Source organism: Manacus candei, unplaced genomic scaffold, assembly GCF_025592945.1.
Source record: "Manacus candei isolate 608988 ecotype Guabito, Panama unplaced genomic scaffold, ASM2559294v1 h1tg000016l, whole genome shotgun sequence".
In the NCBI taxonomy this organism is placed as follows: Eukaryota; Metazoa; Chordata; class Aves; order Passeriformes; family Pipridae; genus Manacus; species Manacus candei.
This window is the reverse complement of record NW_026138064.1, coordinates 3,841,852-3,862,563: the sequence shown is the minus strand read 5'-3', so window position 1 is coordinate 3,862,563 and position 20,712 is coordinate 3,841,852. Positions and strand designations below refer to the sequence as shown.

At 36.5% G+C, this 20,712-nt stretch overlaps 1 long non-coding RNA gene across 4 annotated transcripts in view; it reads right to left on the bottom strand.

Annotated features, from left to right (window-relative positions):
- The window catches only part of LOC127468968 (uncharacterized), a 29,327-nt gene that overhangs the window by 1,720 nt on the left and 6,895 nt on the right, over nucleotides 1–20,712 (bottom strand). Inside the window, exons 2-7 of one of the 4 annotated variants that reach the window (XR_007903743.1) lie at nucleotides 18,982–19,136; nucleotides 18,099–18,284; nucleotides 9,027–9,200; nucleotides 5,820–6,927; nucleotides 4,226–4,422; nucleotides 395–563 (exon numbers count right to left, since the gene is read on the bottom strand). This is a non-coding gene — a long non-coding RNA (uncharacterized LOC127468968). Of the gene's footprint in view, nucleotides 1–394; nucleotides 564–4,225; nucleotides 6,928–9,026; nucleotides 9,201–18,098; nucleotides 18,285–18,981; nucleotides 19,137–20,712 lie in introns of all 4 variants that reach the window. The other 3 variants (XR_007903742.1, XR_007903744.1, XR_007903745.1) reach the window with 3 other exon arrangements.

The window sequence follows — 20,712 nt, the reverse complement described above, 5'->3', positions numbered from 1 at the left end:
ACACTTTTTATCCCAAGGACACAAGGCCCATCGTAAATGGTTTTCATAAATGCACAAGCCTCTCACAGGCCCAGCGTTTACAACTGTTACTTTCATACTACTATCATGAAGTAGCAATCTGAGAATGCACCTAAAAGTGGAAATTACATTCTTGGAGGTCTGGAATTAATATTAAGCCTCCTCTTCCCCACTAAGAGTAAAGAATTGATCATTCCAATTTAAACAAAGGTACTTATTTATAAAAAATGAACGTAAACACTAATAAAAACATATCCCTTCTTTTTCTGTCTAGGAAATTGCAAGTTAACAAGAACTATATTCTCTTTAATCATCGGGGTTTGTAGTTCCATAGGACTGGAATATTTTACATCAAGTTTTAGTCAGTTGTACTTACCTGTCAATAGCATTTCAAAATTAGTTATTGTACTAGTTTAGATGCGTGAGTGCAAAATTTTATATACATTGCAGTGTCTCTCTCAGAATAATTCTGCCTGGGCACATTCTACTCCATGTTCTCAGTTCTGCACTTGTTAGCATGTCTGTTACTTCTGTCTTCGTTTTGTCTAAAAGGAACAAAAATCCTCTAAGATGCAATACTGTCTTTAACTATGATGGAAGATAAATGTGTGTCCCCATTCATATGAACGTGAGAAGACATAATCCTTCATAAAGAAGCTAGCCAAAATGAACTTCAGTTTTCAATAACTAACATATAAAAGCATAAAAGCATGAAAGTCATGTAAAATAAATTGTCTATTGCAATCTTCAATGTTCCTTTCATATTCTAGATAGTGGTCACTGTTCAAAAAAACCAAAATAGAGCTCACAATGCTTCTGGTGCAGTTTACAAGGAAAGGGGAAAGAAAGACAGCGACACTTTTATCTTCACCTCTTTCTCTTCCAAAATGTTTTCTAGCAACTAAGATGCATACAACACTGTAACAATACTGTAGCTCTCCTTATCTGTGACTTCAATCTCTTTTCTAAACTTTTTAGTCCTTTACATAGTATTGTATAATCCTCTTGGATATTTCACCTTTCAATGAATTTTAAAATAAGGACTACATTTGAAAAAAAAAAAAAAGATCCTAAGAAACATATAACATATTAGACAAACTATCTAAAAATCTATTTGAAAGTGTTATTCCAGCAAATGCCAACGAAGATGCAAAACATATCTGCATTTTTTACACCTACACTCCTTATCTCACTTTTTAAATTAAACCCCACCCACTACTGGGAGGAAAAACTGCAACTACAACAGCTATAGACAGCATGTTCAACCCATAGGTTTACTTTTGTTTACCTCCTTTCCCTAAGCATCTCTGCTTTTGTTCCTGAAATCTAGGTCGTTGACTTTGCTGTTGGATTTAAGTTTCTTTGATGGATTGACAGAGCTTTTCTGAGGCTTGGAGTGAATTTCTACTGTATTTGTTCAAGTAAGGGACTGATAGCCATGGTTAAAAATGCCCAACATGGTACTAGCAGATGCTACACAAACTTCCCTGCAGAGCTCTGTGAATGCATTTCAGTCCTGATCTATAACACCCCTGCTATTCTTTATCTGGACCTCTCCTGTGCAGGGTCTGACAGGAGTCATCTGGTATTATGGCTCTATGATTTGAGCAGATAGCCACTAAGGACTAAACAGATATCCCAAAGGTCATCTTCACTTGTTTGCTAAGCCAGTTTTATCATCAGATCTAGATTATGCAGAAGTTAATAGGCATTGTCATGAGTCAGTAAATACGAAATTGTTTTTCAGCATCTGGACAGAGCAAAGCAGTAAAAACAAGGTTACTCACAAAAACACAGAAAAAAAAAAGAAACCTGAAATTAAGGCATACAAAAGCAGGGGTTTTTTTTCCTACAACTATATGGTATCTATCAATTCTACATCTAAAATTCCCAATGCAGACTTTCAGTTTGTGCTTACAACTGACTCATCCTGAGGAATAATTGGTGTACCAGTGCTCTTTACTCAACATCTGAATTATAAAATGTTTCCGATTATTTCTCAGTGATAGTTTATAAAAGAAGTGTGAAGTGCTAGAAGCTTAACATATAAAATGGGCATTTAACAAGAAAGCATCACCAAAAAGGAATACTGCCAGGAGGCCTAGTCTGAAGTGAGATGGAAGGCTTAGCAGCTCCTCTCCATTGTCTGTGAGACAGGAAAAGCACAGCAAATATGTCAAAACAAACCAGCAGCATATCTTCACTATAATAAGGTTTCAAAGACTTGCTGATGTCAGAGCTATAACAGTCTACACCTGCTGAGGATCTGTCCCTATAGTAGCAAGCAAACTATAGAGCAAGTCGGAAGAAAAGAATGAATCCCAGATGCTCATTTTGTAACTGCATGTTGATATTATTTCTTGAAATGCAAGTTAAGCATGTCTAGCCTTTTTTTATGTTATCTTCATAATATCTTCATAATATGGCAGAGTCTTGCATCTTGAGATATAAAATTTTAATAATGATTCGGTAGGTTTCAAAATCTTTAAGCAGTGACCTGTAGCGAACAAGTGTGAGAAGGAAGAAGCAGCAGAGAGGACCTGTTGTGGGCTGACCACTACCCCTGTCCCTTGAGGAGTTGGAAATGAAGCAGTGAAGGAGTTTTCCTATTAGCATATTCTTGACACAACACAGATAGACTTGAAAACTTTTCATATTTACCATTATTACTGGTGAAGTGTCACGATCATAAGAATGAGAAAAAGGGGCTGAGGAGAAGTTCTTTTATCTTTCTGGTTTTGTTTCTCACAATTCAACTCTATCTAAAGCGGCAATAAAATATTTTCTCCTAAGTTGAGTCTGTTTTGTCCATGATGGTAATTGATGAGTGATCTCCCTGTTCTTATCTTTAGTCATGAGCTTTTCCATCTTAAGTTCTCCCAAAGGTCTGCTAAGAAGGAGGGCTGCAAGAGTGACTGGGTGTCACTGCCAGCCAATGTCATCCCACCAAAACTTCCTTTATGGGCTTTACCAGTTTTAAATGACTGTCTGTACTTTAGTGGCTATACATGGGCAGATATTGGAATCTATCATGAAGGGCTATGTCTCCATATTTCAGATTTTTTTTAATTAATGGTTTAATTATTGATATGCTTTTTATGACAAGAATATAATCAGAAAGGAGTGAGAATGCTACCAGGCTACCAGAATTTGTCAAGGCCCCAAAGTAGGAGAAATGAGATTAAGTCCAGATACACATTTATTCCCCTTATTATTGTTGCCATGTTTTCTGTGAATATTGATTTTTGCAATGTAGAAGAGACTTATTCCATTATATGTATTGGATGGTAGCTCTATTAAAAAAGAAAACAGAGTAAATGTTTTTATATTAGGATGTGATATAGGAATTCAAATAGTTTTGAAAACTTCTCATATATGTCATTAAGTCTACTAAAATACTAGTTACAAAACTCCTACTTATACATTTGTTGACATATCAGTGAGAGGTTTTGATATTTCAAGATTATAAGACTAAGAAAAGAAGTAATAAATGTGTTGCATACATTTGCTGGGAACTGTAAGGCATTCAGCTGGACCTTGACATAGAGGTAAAAGTATGTCTTCAGTGTAAGGTTTGTGCCCTGTGGCGAGTCTGCTGAAGCTGGATGGAATTGGCCAGAATTTGCTCTGTAGGGCACATGAGAGACTCAGCTTCTCCTCACAGAGGCCACTCTGCAGCCCCACAGTGCCCCTACCAAAACTCACACACATACATCCTAAACTGAAGCGAAAAAACTAAGACGATAACATTTTCTTTGATCTCACTCTAAATAACAAAAGAAAATAAAAAGAAAGAGTATTCAACCCCCTTTCTCGCAACCCCTCTATCAACAAGCACACTGTCTGTATATTTCCACATATAGTAAGGATTCAAAACAAAAAAGAACTTTAAGCCTATTTGGAACTACCTCTCAGCCTAAACCCTGAAGTTTTTTACATTTTTCCCAGCTTGCTTTGCTTTCAGGTATTTATTCCACCTTAACTTTACTCCTTCCATATCTTCTACTCCATCTTTGCAATCCATAAAGCATGAGCACTGACTCATTTCTGGACAGATAACTCCAATGCTAAAAGTTGTGAAGAAAAATAGTTACAATTAGCCAAGTGTCTTGTCCATTAAGCTGCAAAAATGAATACTACTGCTGTTCGAGAAACATTAGTTGCATACACGGTTGTTGCTTCCCAGACAATCCTTAACCACACGTACTGTAGCACTTTCCCTGGCCTCTAGGCAACAGTCTCAGAAGTGTATTCATTTCATCTCGGACACTTTATCAAAGAGGACTGGAACTGTAAAATCACCAGTTTCTCTCAATCCTGTGTTCCGAGGTATGTTACACACAGTAACAGCAGTAAAGAGACTTGTTTCCATCAAAGCCATTAAAGAGACAAGAATCAGCAACTCTACAACAAGATATAAATATGAAATCAATAACAGGAATATATAAGCTGTCACCTGCATATAAATGAATTTTACTCCCAACATCTACAAATCCAAAAAAAGCACAAATGTAACGCACAGGTGAACTCAACCTATTTTTCAGTCAGTTGTTAAACAAATTTATTACAAATATCTTCTTATTGATTATACAGTTTACATCACTCTTCAAAATTATACACATCCTTTATTATCTTTATATGGTATTTGCATTCTAAATATTTTAAAGCTAGAAAGAGCACACTGCAATCATTACTTTTAGACCTGTAAGTGTTCTGTAAGACACATCTTTTGCTATCATTATTAATTTAGGATGTTCTGAACCATAATCTGAGCCATTTAGAAGGCAATGAAGAATTAGAAAAGCAATGGTTAGATAACTCAAAAAAGAACATATTTCCCTGCCTAGCAGAAGCACTTATGCACATATTTAGTTTTAAATAGTTCATTTATTTCTGAACAATTCATCAGATTCATACTTATTTCCACTAATTTTCATTATTTATCTAGAATGAAGTGTGCTATATTATCTGTGTACACATTAATTCAATCTGATACTGTTCCCCACTTCTCTAACAGCTAGGTTGATGCGATCTTTTCTTTCAAATTTCTTAACCTCAAAAAAAGAAACTGCTGGTTCACAACAGCATATCTTCAACTGAAAAAAGATTTCCTAACAGCTTTGTGATACCGCGTCCTTGAAACTGGTTTATTTCTCCTTTTCTAACTTATTTTCAGATGTACAAGAAATGTCACTTGTATTTTGTCAGAAAAAGAAAGCAAAACTCATGGGAACATAACGCACACAGTTTATTAAAGTCACAACATTAGGAGAAGATACTGCTAGCTTGTCGGAGAAGTAAGTGCTTCTTTTCAAATCTGAACTTCAGCCTTTGTGAAATATGCTGTAGGAAGCCCTGGATATGAATCACCCAAACTGTCCAGATTATGCTGCTTGAGAAGCAGCAGTGAAAAATTTTCTATGTAACCAAATCTGTTCCAGACAGAGTGAGATCTTGTTATTTCAAGACTCGAGACTTTGATGAAAGTATATCAACATGAAGAAAACAACATGGTTGATAACCTCATGGAATACAGGCAATTAGGACTTTTTGATACAGGATGGTTACTCAACAATAACATTGCTAATATTCACACAAAAAGTCAAATGTTTAAGTGAAAAAAAAAAAAGAAAAAAAACCAAATACCTTCTTCCGTGAAAGCTGCTAGACCTGTCAGAATTTTGAGATGAAAGAACTGAAAAGCCAAATTAATTGACTACCCTACTGGAAGACGCACACATTAAAATAAATGGCAAAGCAAGAAACCTCTAAAGGCTTTCAGAGTAAAACAAAAAACTCACATCTCAGAATGCATGTAGGAGAACCCATAGATACCATATTGCAAGGCAGAACGGTAAATGTTTTAACATCTCTCACTTAAAATCTTCATGTCAAGTGTTCCCTGGACTTTGATGTGTGTTATTTGCTGGAATTCTTTAGCCAGTTTAATAGGTACTGTAAGAAAATGTTGATTTAATAATACCGAAAAACAGCCTCACCTGGAGACACTAGTAGGTGCAGTGGTTAAACCCCGGTGGACAACTAATTACCATGCAATTGCTTGCCCATTTCCCTTCCCACCACCAACCAACTCTGGATAGCAAGAAGAATTAGAAAAAGGTAAAACCGGTGGACTGACATAAGAACAGATTAATAACTGAAATAAAAGAAAAAATTAAGACCATAATATAATGATAATTAACAATAATAATAATAGTAATAGTAATAATAATAATAATGGGATTAAAATCCAAGAAACCAAATTTATAGACAATACAACTGCTCACCACCTGTCAACTGATTCTCAGCCTGTCCCTGCGCAGCAATCAGGACTTCTACTTTATGTACTGAGCATGATGTTCTATGGAATGGCATACCACTTCGGCCAGTTAGATCACCTGCCCTGGCCATGCTCCCTCCTGGCTTCTAGTGCAGCTTCTTACTGGCAGCACTGGAAACACATTATTTGATTACTTTATTATCTCATAATGATACTTAACTACTTATAAGTTTATTAGACACTGCCAACTCATTATGAATCACTTTTGCCCCAAGACTGCTTCAAAATTAGAAACTCCCTATGGCAGAAATAGCAGTCAGCATAAATTTCTATGAGGAAAATGTGCTCAAAAGATCTCTGCCTGTATTTTCAGTCAAATTTTGCACTGCTGGTGACTTACACAGAGAAAACAAAGCAACAGGCAAAGGTAAGTGGTTAAATTTATCTCAAAAGACAAATAGCAAACGCTGCATTGCTTATTCTACTTCAGTGAGAATTTGTCTTGAAAATATCCTTCTTTTTTTCCTTACTCAGGTTTCTGGTGCAGCTGGAAACTCAGATGAAAAATTAGCTAACCAATAGTCCCCGAGACACGTTTGTTCAAAACCTGCTTCATCTTCAGCGGACACCTGAGGAGAAACTAGTTAAAAGCTTGACAGATTCAACACATGGCAAAGCATCTTTTGTTGGCAGTGCTTTAAATTGCTATGAGGGAAGGCGTATCGGTGAACCAGAAGTCAGCAGAAGGAAAGAAAAAGCCACTGTTGCCTCCATCTTAGAAAAAGGTGTCATATACAGAATCCCAGAGGTTCAGAAAAACAGCAAATTTTCCAAATTAATTTTAAAAATTTTTAAGTAAATCTTATTTATCTATCTGTGGAAAAATATATATTCTAAGAGTGATATTAAGTTTAGCACTAGTTTCACATCAGGTAAAAGGACAGATTCTCCAGTTCATACCCTCTGACCTTCAGAAGAGTCAAATTTAGACCCTACAGATGCAGGAGAACAAATAAGTTTGTTTTTAAATTACAGTTGGATAAGCTGATGAACAGGATTCTAAGATGTGCTCAACTGTAATAACAAAGGTCTGTGCTTGATGACAAGAGTTTTTTGAAGTTTCTTACATCCCAATGACATATATCAATGCAAAAAAATGTCCAGAACTATTCAAATACAAGTGGATTAGATTTAATGAAGTACGGATTAGACTCCAAACAAAATGAATCATATGTCTGAAAGGTATCTGAGAGTATAACAGAAAACAAAATAAATCAAATTAAATAGGATTGCCTGAATGATTCTATTATAATGGTAATCGCCCCTCCAACATCTGCTGCTTCTTCTTGATCTTAGTTCAAGCCATAAGCAAGTCTTCTCAAGCTGAACATCAAGTCAAGTGTTTTGCCTCCTCCAAGATCTTCACTGTATTTAAAACTATCAGTCATAACCTGGTTTTACTACAAATCAGAGATTACTTGCTTTGGGGTGGCCTTGTACGAACACCCTCCAAATTGGCTTGGACTAAAGATGTGCTTAAATACTTGGCCAATACATAATAATAAAAAATAATAAAAAAGCATGAAAGGACCAGTGAGTATGGGGCAACTGATTTCCTTTTCAATTTCCAATTTTGTCTTCTAGAACTCTCTTCAGAAAGGGAGGAGACAAAGCTTACAGACACAAAATTCTCTGTAGATTAAATACTTGAAGTATCAGGTCAAATGCATTCTAGAGTGTACAAAAAACGTTCTTGTACAGATCTTCTGAATCCCGCCTCTCCTCCCATGGGATACTGACACATCACCCACCCTGCAAGATGGAATGGGTGTATATATAGAAGCAAATACACACCACTTCCTTCTCCTGGATAGAAAAAGGCCTCTATAGACAAAAATAAGCATAGGAAAGCCAGTATCAAGGAGCATAAGCCTGCTTCAAGGCCATCAGAAATGGGAAGGAACCAATGAGGTGTGTTTGGACCACCTCATTTCTGTTACTCTGATAGGAAGTTCAGATTGTTTTGTGTGCAGAATGCTTTGTGTGCAGAACCCTCCTCTAGTTCTGGATTTAAAAGGTTCTTTTTATAGTTAAGGATGCTCAATGATTTCATTATTAGCCAGTTTCATTTCTTTGTATATATGAAGGAAAAATCCATACTGCTTGACAAAAAGGAATGCAAATGTAAAGGAATTATTTATCCCTTTTGACTAATCAGATAATGAATTCGCTAGGGGAGGGGGGGAACATGACACAATAATTTTCATTACAATCTAATTAAAATTATTACTTGTCTCACTACAGCAATAAGTCAACAAACTTGCTTGCATTTCTTTGTACTCACAAATTATACCCATATATGCCTGACAACAATTCAGCACACTTTTTGTTCCAAAGAATAAAAAACTCCTAAAAAACAAAGTATGCTTTAAAGCCCTTTTCAAGAGATTGACTTACTCTCCTTTGAGTTCCACTTCCCGCTTGCGAAGGCTTTCCAACTTACCTGAATACTGATGTACAAGAACGCAATCTGCAAAGCTGCAGGAAAGGCATGTGGTTTTTCACAGCCACAAGACATATGTGTATATATGTGTACTCATATGATGGGTATGCCTTCAGGTTAGACAGGGCAACTGATGGATACAACTATCCTGCCAGCCTGGTGCCTTGCAAACATACCTTCAGTCAACCTTCTCTGAGCCTGGATTTCTCTCTAAGACATACAGACCTGGTTGCCAGTGCAGTAACCTGGTACATTCTCTTCAGAGAGAGTTGAAAGCCAGAGACATATTGTAGAGCTGTGCTGGGAATGTGTTCCAGTCAATCTCTGTGTCAGAGAATTAGGAGGTGAGGTGTAAGGAGTGTGTCACAGTCACAGCATGGGAACTTTACAGGTTTTCTTCTGGAAAGAGAAAAGATAAATGATTATGAGCACCTTTTCTTTCTGGAGGCAAGTCTGAACAATAAAGCCTGTTCTCATAAGTCTAACTCCAATCTCACACTGGAGACGAGACTGTAACTAATATTTTCAGTGAGGCTATGAAGACTCTGCCTGCAATAGGCAGTCTCCCTCTGAAAAGCATGATAGAGTAGGCAGGAGGAAAGATTGGCTCTGTTACAGGTTCCATTTCTAACACAGTGCTCATTTAGCTCGTTTATAATAGTATTACATTAAATTGTCCTGTAACAAGTTGGCAATGGGTACTTTAATGCAAAATCAGGTTTAGTGAAGGTAGCTACAAGTCAAAAATATTAATCTGCCTCTTCTCATTAATCATAAGGCAATTTACATGCTCTGGCCATATGCATTCTTAATAAAAATAATATCAGCAGTCATAGGACAGATCCAGTTATAATAAATTTTGCAATATTCACATTTTCAAATAAGATGGATAACAGCTGTGTTCAGCAAAAAATAGGATACATTTTTTTCCCCCCATGTAAACTTTTAAACTGTGTTGACATGTCAAGGACCTAAAATACTACATCTTCATAGTAATCTTAGGTTATCATGTTATTTTATACCTGTTGATACCTCTATTTTAATCATGATTTTTATAGATTTTCTACATAATGATTCACCACAATCTTTTATTAATTTACCATGACCAAAATTTCTTGCAAGCATAAAGCATTTATTTCACTGCTACAGCATCTAACCTAAGGATCTCAAAAAGTTAAAAATTGTCAGCTAATTAATTCTAACAACACTGCAATAATTTGACAAAGGTTATATAGATTTCATTTCAGCCACCAGCAAAATACCTTATCCTCTGATGTGAAATGCAATAGCTGACTAAAAGGTCTCAATAAAATAATATTTTGGGTCTTTTTCTACCATGTGCTCTGCAGTTTCTATTATCTAGTTGTAGATTATCTGGGATCTTACAGAATCAGACATTAAATGACTTCAGAGAACACATATGTTTATGTAGAAGGGGTCAAGAAACACATGTGGTTCTCTGCAGAAGGCATAGACTTAAAAAAATGAAAATCTGGAATTAATATAGACTGTGCCTGCTTGGCCAGATGTCCTTCTCATGTTAGCAAAATGATTTAGCCATAGCATTTGTCAGTATTACATTTTGGGACCCCTTAGTGCAATTATCGCACTAGTAATTTAACTGTTACACTATCAACTTGCAAATGTTCACTTAAATTGAAGCACATGGCAGTATCTCTATGCTTATAAAAGACATGATAAGCCACATCCTTCTAGCATGCACTTCAAAAAAACAGGTTCATTAAGCATACGTTTCACACAGCTAATTATAGAAACAACTACAGAAAATATAGGAGTGCAACAGATGACATTCTTGAAACATCCTGATCGGCATGAGGTAAAATCCCAACACATCTCAAGAAATATGGTCAAAAAGCTATCCCGTTCAGGGAAAGAACTGCCTGTCAAACTACTAGCAATGTATCAAAAATATGACATTTCTTAGAAATCCAGAATCACAGTTTATAATTCTCGCTCATCCTGCAAACACTTTGAAGCATCACTGTAGTTGCAAAGCAGGCATTAGTCATTTTAAATTACAGACTATCCTGAAGGATTCAAGCCTAGTTTAAAACTACTTTCAGTTTTGTTCCATGCCTAGACTGGACACAAACCTGAAACATTTAATCTTTTCTTACAAAGGTGGTGGGGGGAAAGTACAGGTTATACATTTGGTACAAACTGAACCCTTTGGCTAAACTATGTGCTATGCTTCCTGAGAGGCAAAGCACACGGGAAAAAAGTGTATAACACCTTTACTCATGCTGCATTTTGAACTACTCTAACAAAGAACAGTGTTGATGGACAACATGAAGCCACATGAACCCCTCCTTTCATTGTCTGCAGATGCTTTCTTTTCTTAACTCTCTGATTTGGAAGTGTATGGAGAAACTGCATAGAATAGATGGTACACATTTGTATGGCTTACCACATTTAATTTAGATATTGTAGTTACTGTGGCTTTTCAGGTTTTGAGAATTGTATGCCATTTAGATCTCACATTATTTAGGAATGCCAGACCATGGCTCCCTAGAAAGACAGTTGAGAGGTCACTGAAGCTTAATCAGTTCTATAATCACAGCACAGTTCATTCCCTGAAAAAAGGACTCTCCCCTGTACCCTTTCAGCTCCAACAGCCACACAACACTATGATCAAAAGAATGACCTCTCTAATTCTGATGTCTGACTCATTTCCAGGAACAGTCTTCCAAAGTGCTGTCAGTGTGTGAGCCACGTACTAAGATGTTGAAAAACAGCATGCAGGGTGATCATGAATCATCATGGCAGAACTAAGCAAAAGACAAACAGTGTGAAGCAGGTGTGCGCAGAAGAAAGATGGAATGGGGAAAAAATAAGCGTACATGTATATAGGCATTTGCTTCCCCCTCTCCTTTCTCCTAAATGATATTTTTGGCAGCTTTTTCTCTATTTTCCTGCTACTTTGTGACTCCTAAAACACTTAAATACAAATCTTGACATTAGAAAAAAAAAAGGCAGAAAATCTGCAAAAGGACAACCTCTGTCTCTTTTCAGAAGGGAACAAGAAATACTTTCTCCCTCCATCCTCCAAACAGGATGGGAACCACAGCAGTGAAGAATTTTCTTGAATCTTCTTCAATCATTTTTTTCTAATGTGCTGAAAATGTGTCTCCTGCTTTCATCTTCCCTGTCTCTATTCCTTCCTTTTGCTTTATTCTCATGATAAAATGGTGCGTATCATTAACAGTCTTTAATGGACTTAATATTGTTTTGATTTTTTTTTCTTCCAGAGATATGGTTGGTACCTGCAGCTGCTTATAAAGTATTTCAAACAACCTAAAACAAGTGGCCTGAATGATTCAAGATTATTGGTAACGGCAAACAGAGCCTTTCAACTTCATAAGACAAATTAAAATGCATCATAAGATGATAGTGATGAAAGCCACATGCAATTATGTCCTAAAGTTTTATATGAAACAAATGTGGTGTGCTCAGAGATCTATTCCATATCAAAAAACCTGCTACATGTGGCATTGGTTAACAGGAGCTGGCAGTCTCCAAAGAATGGTTGCAGAACCAGTGCTTTATGAAAATTAATTGCTCTTTTAGCCCTGGAAGAGGTGCTTTAGCTCAGAATTTACACACTGCATAAAGATGTGTTAGGTACAGTAAGCCTTTAAGCAAAGTGGTAAGGATGTGGACCAATTCCATGACCACTTAACTCTTCTCTGCTGCTCAGGGATCTCTGTGAAGTTTAACAGTAGAGATATTCATAGTACCAGATGGTCTGGAATTTGACTACACAGAAGATGGAGTGGGAAGGAAAGGAATAACCTTTACCTTTACTGAAATAATCAAACTGTATAACACAGTTTAGTCAGAGTACTCTTTTTTTTACTTTTGTTTTAATTGTGCTTCCTTCTTTTTATAAAAGGCACTACCATAAGGCAGCCCTGATAGCTGGCTCCAGGAAAACAAAGGTGCCAAGACACAGGGAGAAAGTAGACCTGCCCTTGGACTGAGACAGCAAAGCGGAAGATACCTTGTGTGTGCACAACCCATCTGACCACAGTTCCCTCACAGCTATCCTTCCTGACAACACTGAAGAACAGTGCATAAAGACTATCTCAGTCCCCAGCTAGTTATTGCTACCAGTCCTGATACTACTGTTATGATGCAGGAGATACTCTACAGCTGACGTCCCCAGACCAAAGACATTGGTCTCTGAAGAATACCAGAAGAAAATGAGCATTCCATGTAGCCATACATTTCACATATCTTCCAGTTGGTTCTCGGCATATCTCTTGCTGCCACCAGAGACTCTTTAATTAGTTGAAAAGTGGAAAATCAAGTATTAAAGGGTGCCTGAACTGCCTTACATCAACCAGTGTAAAGACAAAAAAAAAAAATTTGTTAATATTTTAGATTACTTTGGTCCTAATGTCTTATTTAATGTGTTTCTGGAACCCAAATTAAATTCAGAAAAGCAACACCATTGAAAGAGCAAAACCACACAACATGTACTTCGACACAATACAGGAATCAGGATCAAACCCAAGAGATCAAAACAACTCCATTCAATAATTCAAATTACTCAGTAATTAAAAAAAAAAAAAAGAGCATTTTATGGTCCATAAACCAATGTATCAGCTACTATTGCACTTAAATTTTTCATTCTACCAATGCTCCCTACAGATATGCAACACCTGAGCTCCAATAAGTAGGTAAAAGTGAGATTCTTATAGAAACTTTACAGGTAAACTCCATTCAGGGATTAGTTGTATTTCATGTAAGTAGAGTTCAGAGCACAAAAGGTGATAATACTTAAAACTATAATAGTAAATTAAATTCTTCTTCTAGTGCTCTTAAAGAAGAGTTTTAAGCATATCTTAAAACTCTTCAGCACTGTTTTACAAAAATAAACAGTGACGATCTGTTTTTTAGATGAGTTGGGTAAAGAAAGATTATCATTAGATCTGTCCTGAGCACAGACATTGCAGAGTCAGACACTCAAGAGAAATGGTCTGGGAACTTCTGAATGCTTCCTGAAATTCTAAACACAGATGGTTCCTCAGACATGTTTTTCTGGGCTCTGGCGCAAGTAGCAAAGGATTTTGCTCAGCTTTTTCCTATTCCTGTGCATTGTGCACCCTCTAGTGGCAAAAAAAACCAAAAAAAACCCAAACAACAAACAAACAAACAAAACCCCAAACAAACAAAAAAAACAAACAAAAAACCAAACAAACAAAAAACCCAAACCAAACTAACAAACAGAAACATATTTTTCTCTATTTAAACCCTTTCTTGGCTTTACTGTCAATGCAAAACAAACCTTTTATTAAATGCATTCTACCCTATTTTCTCAGGGATTTCATCTATCTTTTATTTCATGCCACACAGCAGCTCAACACATTGATATGAATTTTAAATAGATTGTCACAAGGCTATTATTGTGCAGGAAGTATGTGGTTTCAAGAGAATTCTGCTGTAATCAAGGTCACTCGTGCCATCTCTAAATTAAAAAGATACCCATAATCAATAAACACCTCTCTTAGACACCTGGAATCTCGAAGCCCTATCCATCTTCTGCAGTCACACTGCAATATCCCTTAGCCTAGCACAATTTTAACGTAGTTTGCACAATACTGAACATGATTTTCTCTGGATTTCCTGATGTAACCAGAATACAAAGTAATGACAATGAGGAAGTCTGGAAATTACAAAAGAGGAGCAAAAAAGGATCAAGACTTACCAGCTAAGGACTACTCTTAACCATATGAAGGAGAAAAACAAACAAAACAAACCAACATAAAAACCAAACAAAAATTCAAAACCAAAACCAAACAAACCCCCCCCCCAAAACCAAGAAAACCATGAGTATACCTTAAAAAGGATTTGTAAGCAAATTCAAGATTCTGGATGAGACAGAAGCAATGAAAACAAAATTCAAATTAATGATCCTAATTAGATGAAAATATTCAGAGCAAACACATCCTTACCCTAAGACACAGAGACTGGTAGATGTCTTACAGAAGGTTAAGGGATACCTACACGGGATATACACGGAAAAGCTTGCAGCTGCTCTGCACTGTGCCTGTGTCAGACTGATATTCTCTGAGATGGTAGAGCTCCTGTAATTTCTGTAAACCATCACACCAACCAAAGAGAAGTTAGTATCTGACTAACCCCTACTAAAGCTGTAAGTGGCCATGTTATGCTTTTAAATTATATTAACAGGATATAAAGGCCTCGTTTTAGAGGTCTGTGTACTTAAAATCAGTTGACAGATAGATGTACACATGGCACTTCTCCAGTAAAAAAAGATTTTGCTGACTTTGACAAAACCAAGATGTCTTCTTTATGTTATTACCAGTTTTTCAGACAGAATTGCATGCAGTTGTTTCTATGAATGTACTTCATTCAGCAGCATGCAGCACTTGAACTGTTTCCAAAAATAGAATGAACTCCATTCTTTGTTTTTAATAAATCTGTTTTCCCATAATAATTGATTACAACATTGTCTTTATAGTTCAAATGGATAACTAGTAAAACTAATGTATACTGACTCAAGCAGCATAGAGTTTACTGAAAGGGGCCTGATCCTGGGCTTCTACAAGTAACATTTTTTCTTACAGGTCCTTGATAATTTACAGATAGGTCACTGTTAAACAGATATGCTACACTGACTACTGTTAAACAAAAATGAGCAAGATTTTGGTAACAAGGACAGAATTAACTGGCCTCATAGCATATGGTTCAAAAAATGTTTTAGCAAACATCACATGTACTAATACTGTTACAGCTATTGTTTCAACATTACAGCATAATCACTTTATGCTCCTGAAAATTATCATTTTCAATTGTACATATTATGGTCCTAAAGATAAACTACAGTATCTCCTCTCTTATGGGTGCTATATCATTTTTAAACTTAGAAAAATTTAGTATAAAAGCTCTTAGGCTGATGAGCAAAATTTTTATCCTTTCATATCTAGCTTTCTAGTTCCAATGACTATTATCCATCTAAGCGCCTTCTCTGCTGTAAAATAAACATGTTTTGTAAACATTTAGTAATGAATGTTTATGGTGGGTTTTGGGGGGTTGTTTGCGTTTGGTTTTTTTTACCAAACACCTCACCTCCTTTGGAACTTCTTTCGCAGTTTTCTTGTAATCAGTGCAAATACCTAAAATACCTTAAATATCTTCATGGTTTTTAAGTCTAACATGAGATTATGTGAATACTCACAGAGTACTTTAACTTGGATTTATCCTGACAATTTTCTCCTCCATCTTTTGGCTCTCCATAGTATTGAAAAGGAAGAGCTGTCCCTGGCAAGTGCTGTTTTGTGTCAAATTTCAATTAAACACATCATCTGAACTAATATTTCAAAAACAACATAATTTTGTATTTGCAAAGAAAGATCACACTCAAGATCAGGTACTGCACAGATTCTGTACATGTTCGAGACAGTGATTTTAAAATTCAGATGACAAATTTAGAACTATTTAGAACTAATACATGTACCCAGAGCAAATGCATATCATACATACGCGCATACAGAGAGGTAAAAACCAAACAAATTGCTTTGCTCTCTTTCAGCATATTTTGCTTGCTTTTTAGCATGAGAAAAGCACTAGATTTTCTGTACTGTGCATACACAAGTGCTCTTGGTGTCACTACCTTACACATAAATAAAACCAGACAAATACACACTTCCTAGCTTCTGTATTACAAACAATCATGTTGTGTCATAAAATTGAACTAGCACATACAGTGAAAAGTTTATTTGTTTAAACACAAAATCCTTTTCTCTGGGAGATGGTATTTTTGTTTGCTTTAAGCTTTTCAGAAATCTGAGTGATCTGCTGGCTTGTACTCTCTCGTGTCTCATGAGAACCATCTAGTGACCGAGGCTCTCAGTCCGTGCTGCTGGTCTGCAATGGCAAACAATTACTCATGTTTGTAACACCTCCCCTGACTTGTCTTATTCATGCTTGTAACACCTCCCCTAATTTGTCTGCACTCAGACAAAATCACACGATTAACCTTTTTTTTTTCATCAGTGATTCATATATACTATTTGTTGCTTGGATTCCTTTGACATAAATAAGTACTAACGTTCAAATCTTTCACAGATCCCAAACATCACTTCAAATGCACAGTGCAACACGAATAGCATAGTGGTATCTCACTGGTAGGTTACACTGCCAGTTCCACATAAACTAGTTCAGGCACCAGCAGTCTAACTGGAGCCATGCTTATAACCAGGTAGTTTAATCTAGCTCTCAAGTGGGTTTTGATGCTGCAATTAAAAGTTTACTAAAGAGACAGCTATTTTAAAAGCTTGAGGATACCTAGCAGGCCATACAGGCACACTATTTGCCTGGTCAAAAACACCACTAAAGAAATCGGTAAAAGCAAGTTTAGTATTTCTGTGGAAACTCTGAAATTCCTTAAAGCCAAAATAATTTTTTTCAGATATTTAGTTAAAACAACTGAAATAGCCTGAATCAAAACACAGCATCCCCTGCTTTCTCACTTGCTATGTGTGAAAAGAGTATCTCTATCTCTTAAAAAAAAAAAAAAAGTAACGGATTTGTATACTTTTAACTTGTATTTCTGCCTTTTAAACTCAGTTTCAACTCAGTGAAGCAGCCAACAAATATAGATTTAATTATATGCAAAAGATGCTCTACATGCAATGCAAATTCAATACAAAAAATCCAAAGAAAGCAGCCCTGCTTTAAATGAGCACAAATAATTCATTACACTGATTTGAAAAGAACTGTGCTTTAATACATAGATTAGTAAAGGCCAGAGTTGATAAAGTCCTAGATTTCTGTGGGTAAAGTTTTAGTGAAAACCTGACCATCTGTAAGACACTTCATTAACATCTTTAAATTCTTTTCTAAATTATGCAACCATTATAGCCCCTTAAACTTCTAGTTAACCATATTAATCTGCCATCTACTGAAAAGTTTGACAATATGAATTGAAAGCAGAATATTAAGGATCAACTGACACCTTATGATAACGTTGGAAGACCACTTTTAGACACAATGCTCTTGTATTACATCTTTCTTCTGAAATTTTTCAACCCTCTTCATCTTACTAGATAAGGTGTAATTAAGGCAGACAGTGGTCCACAGAGCTGAGAGTGTTGTAAAGTCATGATAAGACATACCAGAAACAACATGGCTTAATTCTCCTTACCATACTACACCCAAAAAGGCTTGTTAACATACACAAGACTCCACCGGTGCCACAAAATGTCCTGTGACTTCTGAAGATAACATTTTAAGCTCCTTTCATCTTACCTTTGATTTTTTTTTACCAATTTCACTAATTTTCTCTTCTAAGAAGCACAGTGGGTGAACTTCACCAACATACAGCAGGCTTCTACTTGAACCTCACAACAATGCTTGAGGGGTGTTCCAGGGGTCAGTCATCAGTGGGAGCTGGTCTTGTCCTCTCCGCACACAGGATCCTGGCACTCTCTACTGCTGGAATGATTTTTAGGCTTAAAACCTTTTCTTTAACAACAGAATAAACACAAGCACACTGAACCTCAGCAATGTCATCTCTACATTATCTCCTTACAAGATACTAAAACCTTGGCAGAAGTTTAAGCTGTCATAAATAGCAGTAAATTGCACTAAGGTCAATTAAGAAAAAAATTAATATGCTTAGCAATTTGTTCTGTAATGAAATGTATAAATGTAATTTAGCACAACAATATGAGAAGATGCCAAAACATGGTCTTTAACATAAACTGCTTCAGTAATGCTTTTTAAAATGCTCTCTAAAACATCAACAGATTCATGATCTTTGACAAAGAGCTTTGAATTAGCAAAGATATAACAAATCTGTGATAATGGTACCAGAACTACCATGGACTATGATGTCTGAAATTTTATAATCATGCTTACTTTATCGGTTTTTACTTTTGTTCTTTTTCTGTATTTATTCTTATACAAACTTTATACAATCATTTACAATTCCATCTAAAATAAAGCACAGAATAAGCTTGCTATCTTATATAACAAAGTACAACCCTCCTAATGAAAATAACTTCACAAAACCTTCTACTTCACATTTTCAGCAGGAGAAACCTCTTGAAACAAGAGGTTTCTTTCAATTTGGCCAATATCTCATTACTATTCACCCCACAATCACAAGCCATCGCTGATTTTACCTCACCTTTTGCGGAAGAGCTGAAACTACACAAACCACCAGCCGACAACTCACATCAGAACCACTGCTCTTGCTAGCACTGCCACCTGCTGTTGATGTTAATTTTGTTTCTTGCTCAATAGCTTTAAAACACCAATTTTGTACAGCTAATTTCACTTAGCCTATAAGAAAGAGATATAATCAACATCGATTTTTTTAACTATTTTAAACACACTCGCTGTTTCAGTTTCTGCTGGTAGTAGATGTATAATTGTCTTATTCTCATGCTTTTCTAAACACACAGAATAACAACAATAAAGAATCAAGATTTTCTGTCTGCTGTTTTGGAAGTGTTTGCTTAAGATCTTGTATGTGTTTCTTAAGAGGTTTTCACAGAATAAAAATTAAAGAGTAAATCAACTAATCACAAATTTATTAAAATCATGGTTATTTTTTAAGCCAACACAACTAGCACGGAACTTCATGACATATTAAAGAAATAGGTTCTACTACTCTTTAGAAAGTAGATCTAGTAAAATGTCATGGAATTTTATTACTTAAGTAAGGTCTGCATCTCTACAGTAGCAACAGAATGCTAGGAATTTAATCTGAGAGGGCTATTATCCAATGAAACAGAGATTATTATGTTTCCTTTGCAACTGTGTTTGGGACTAGCCTAGGCTTCTATATACACAAAAATGCAGACAAATTGAAGAATAATAATTTTATTTCTGAAATTCAAACTTGGTACATGTATGTACTTTAGTTTTGTAAGTTTATATATATATATATATATATATATATATATATATGTATATATATGTGTTTGGGGGGTTAATTTATTTAATTATATGCTTATATATTTAAACATATAATATGGCCCTAAATCTACTACTAAATTTCAGGAGTAGGAGGCAAGCCATGCCATCCCCATGGTTGGCTTATACTGCTCCTCAGAATACCGAGTCGGAAGGAAAATGTTCCTTTCCAGTGCCTGGTCTTAAAAGCTGAATTCCACGAAAAAGTTCATCACTAAAATTTTTGAAACAAAAAAAGATGTTACAAAAAGGACAGTGGGATAAAAAGCACTGATAAACTTTTGCAGCAGATTTCAAGAATCAAATTGAGGACTTGTTTCTGCTCTATTTGATTTCCATGGCAAGGTTCTAGTAGTGGCAGGGGCTACAGGTGCAGCTTCTGTGAGAAGCTGCCAGAAACTATCCAAGAGAGGCGGTGCCAACCGGCTCCAGGACAGACCCACCACCAGCCAAGGCCAAGGCCATCAGCAATGATAGTGGTGCCTCTGGGACAACAGATTCAGGAAGGTAAAAATGTTACTGCACAACAGCAATTGCAGCCAGAGAGAGGAGTATGTGAGAGAAGCAGTTCTGTAGACATGAAGGTCAGTGAAGAAGGAGAAAGAGGAGGCGCTCCAGGTACCGGAGCAGAGATTCCCCTGCAGCTCCTAGTGAGGCAGCTGTGCCCCTGCAGCCCATGGAGGTCCATGGTGGAGCAGAGATCCACCTGCAGCCCAATGAGGATCCTACAGCTAAGCAGGTGGATGCCTGAAGGAAGCTGTGACCTTGTGGGAAGCCTGTGCTGGAGCAGGCTCCTGTCAGGACCCATGAAGACAGAAGCCCACACAGGAGCAGGTTTGCTGGCAGCATTTTGACCCCTTGGGGGACCCAGGCAGAAGCAGTGCACATTCCTGAAGGACTGCAGCCCATGGAAGGGACCCATGTTGGAGCAGTTCGTGAA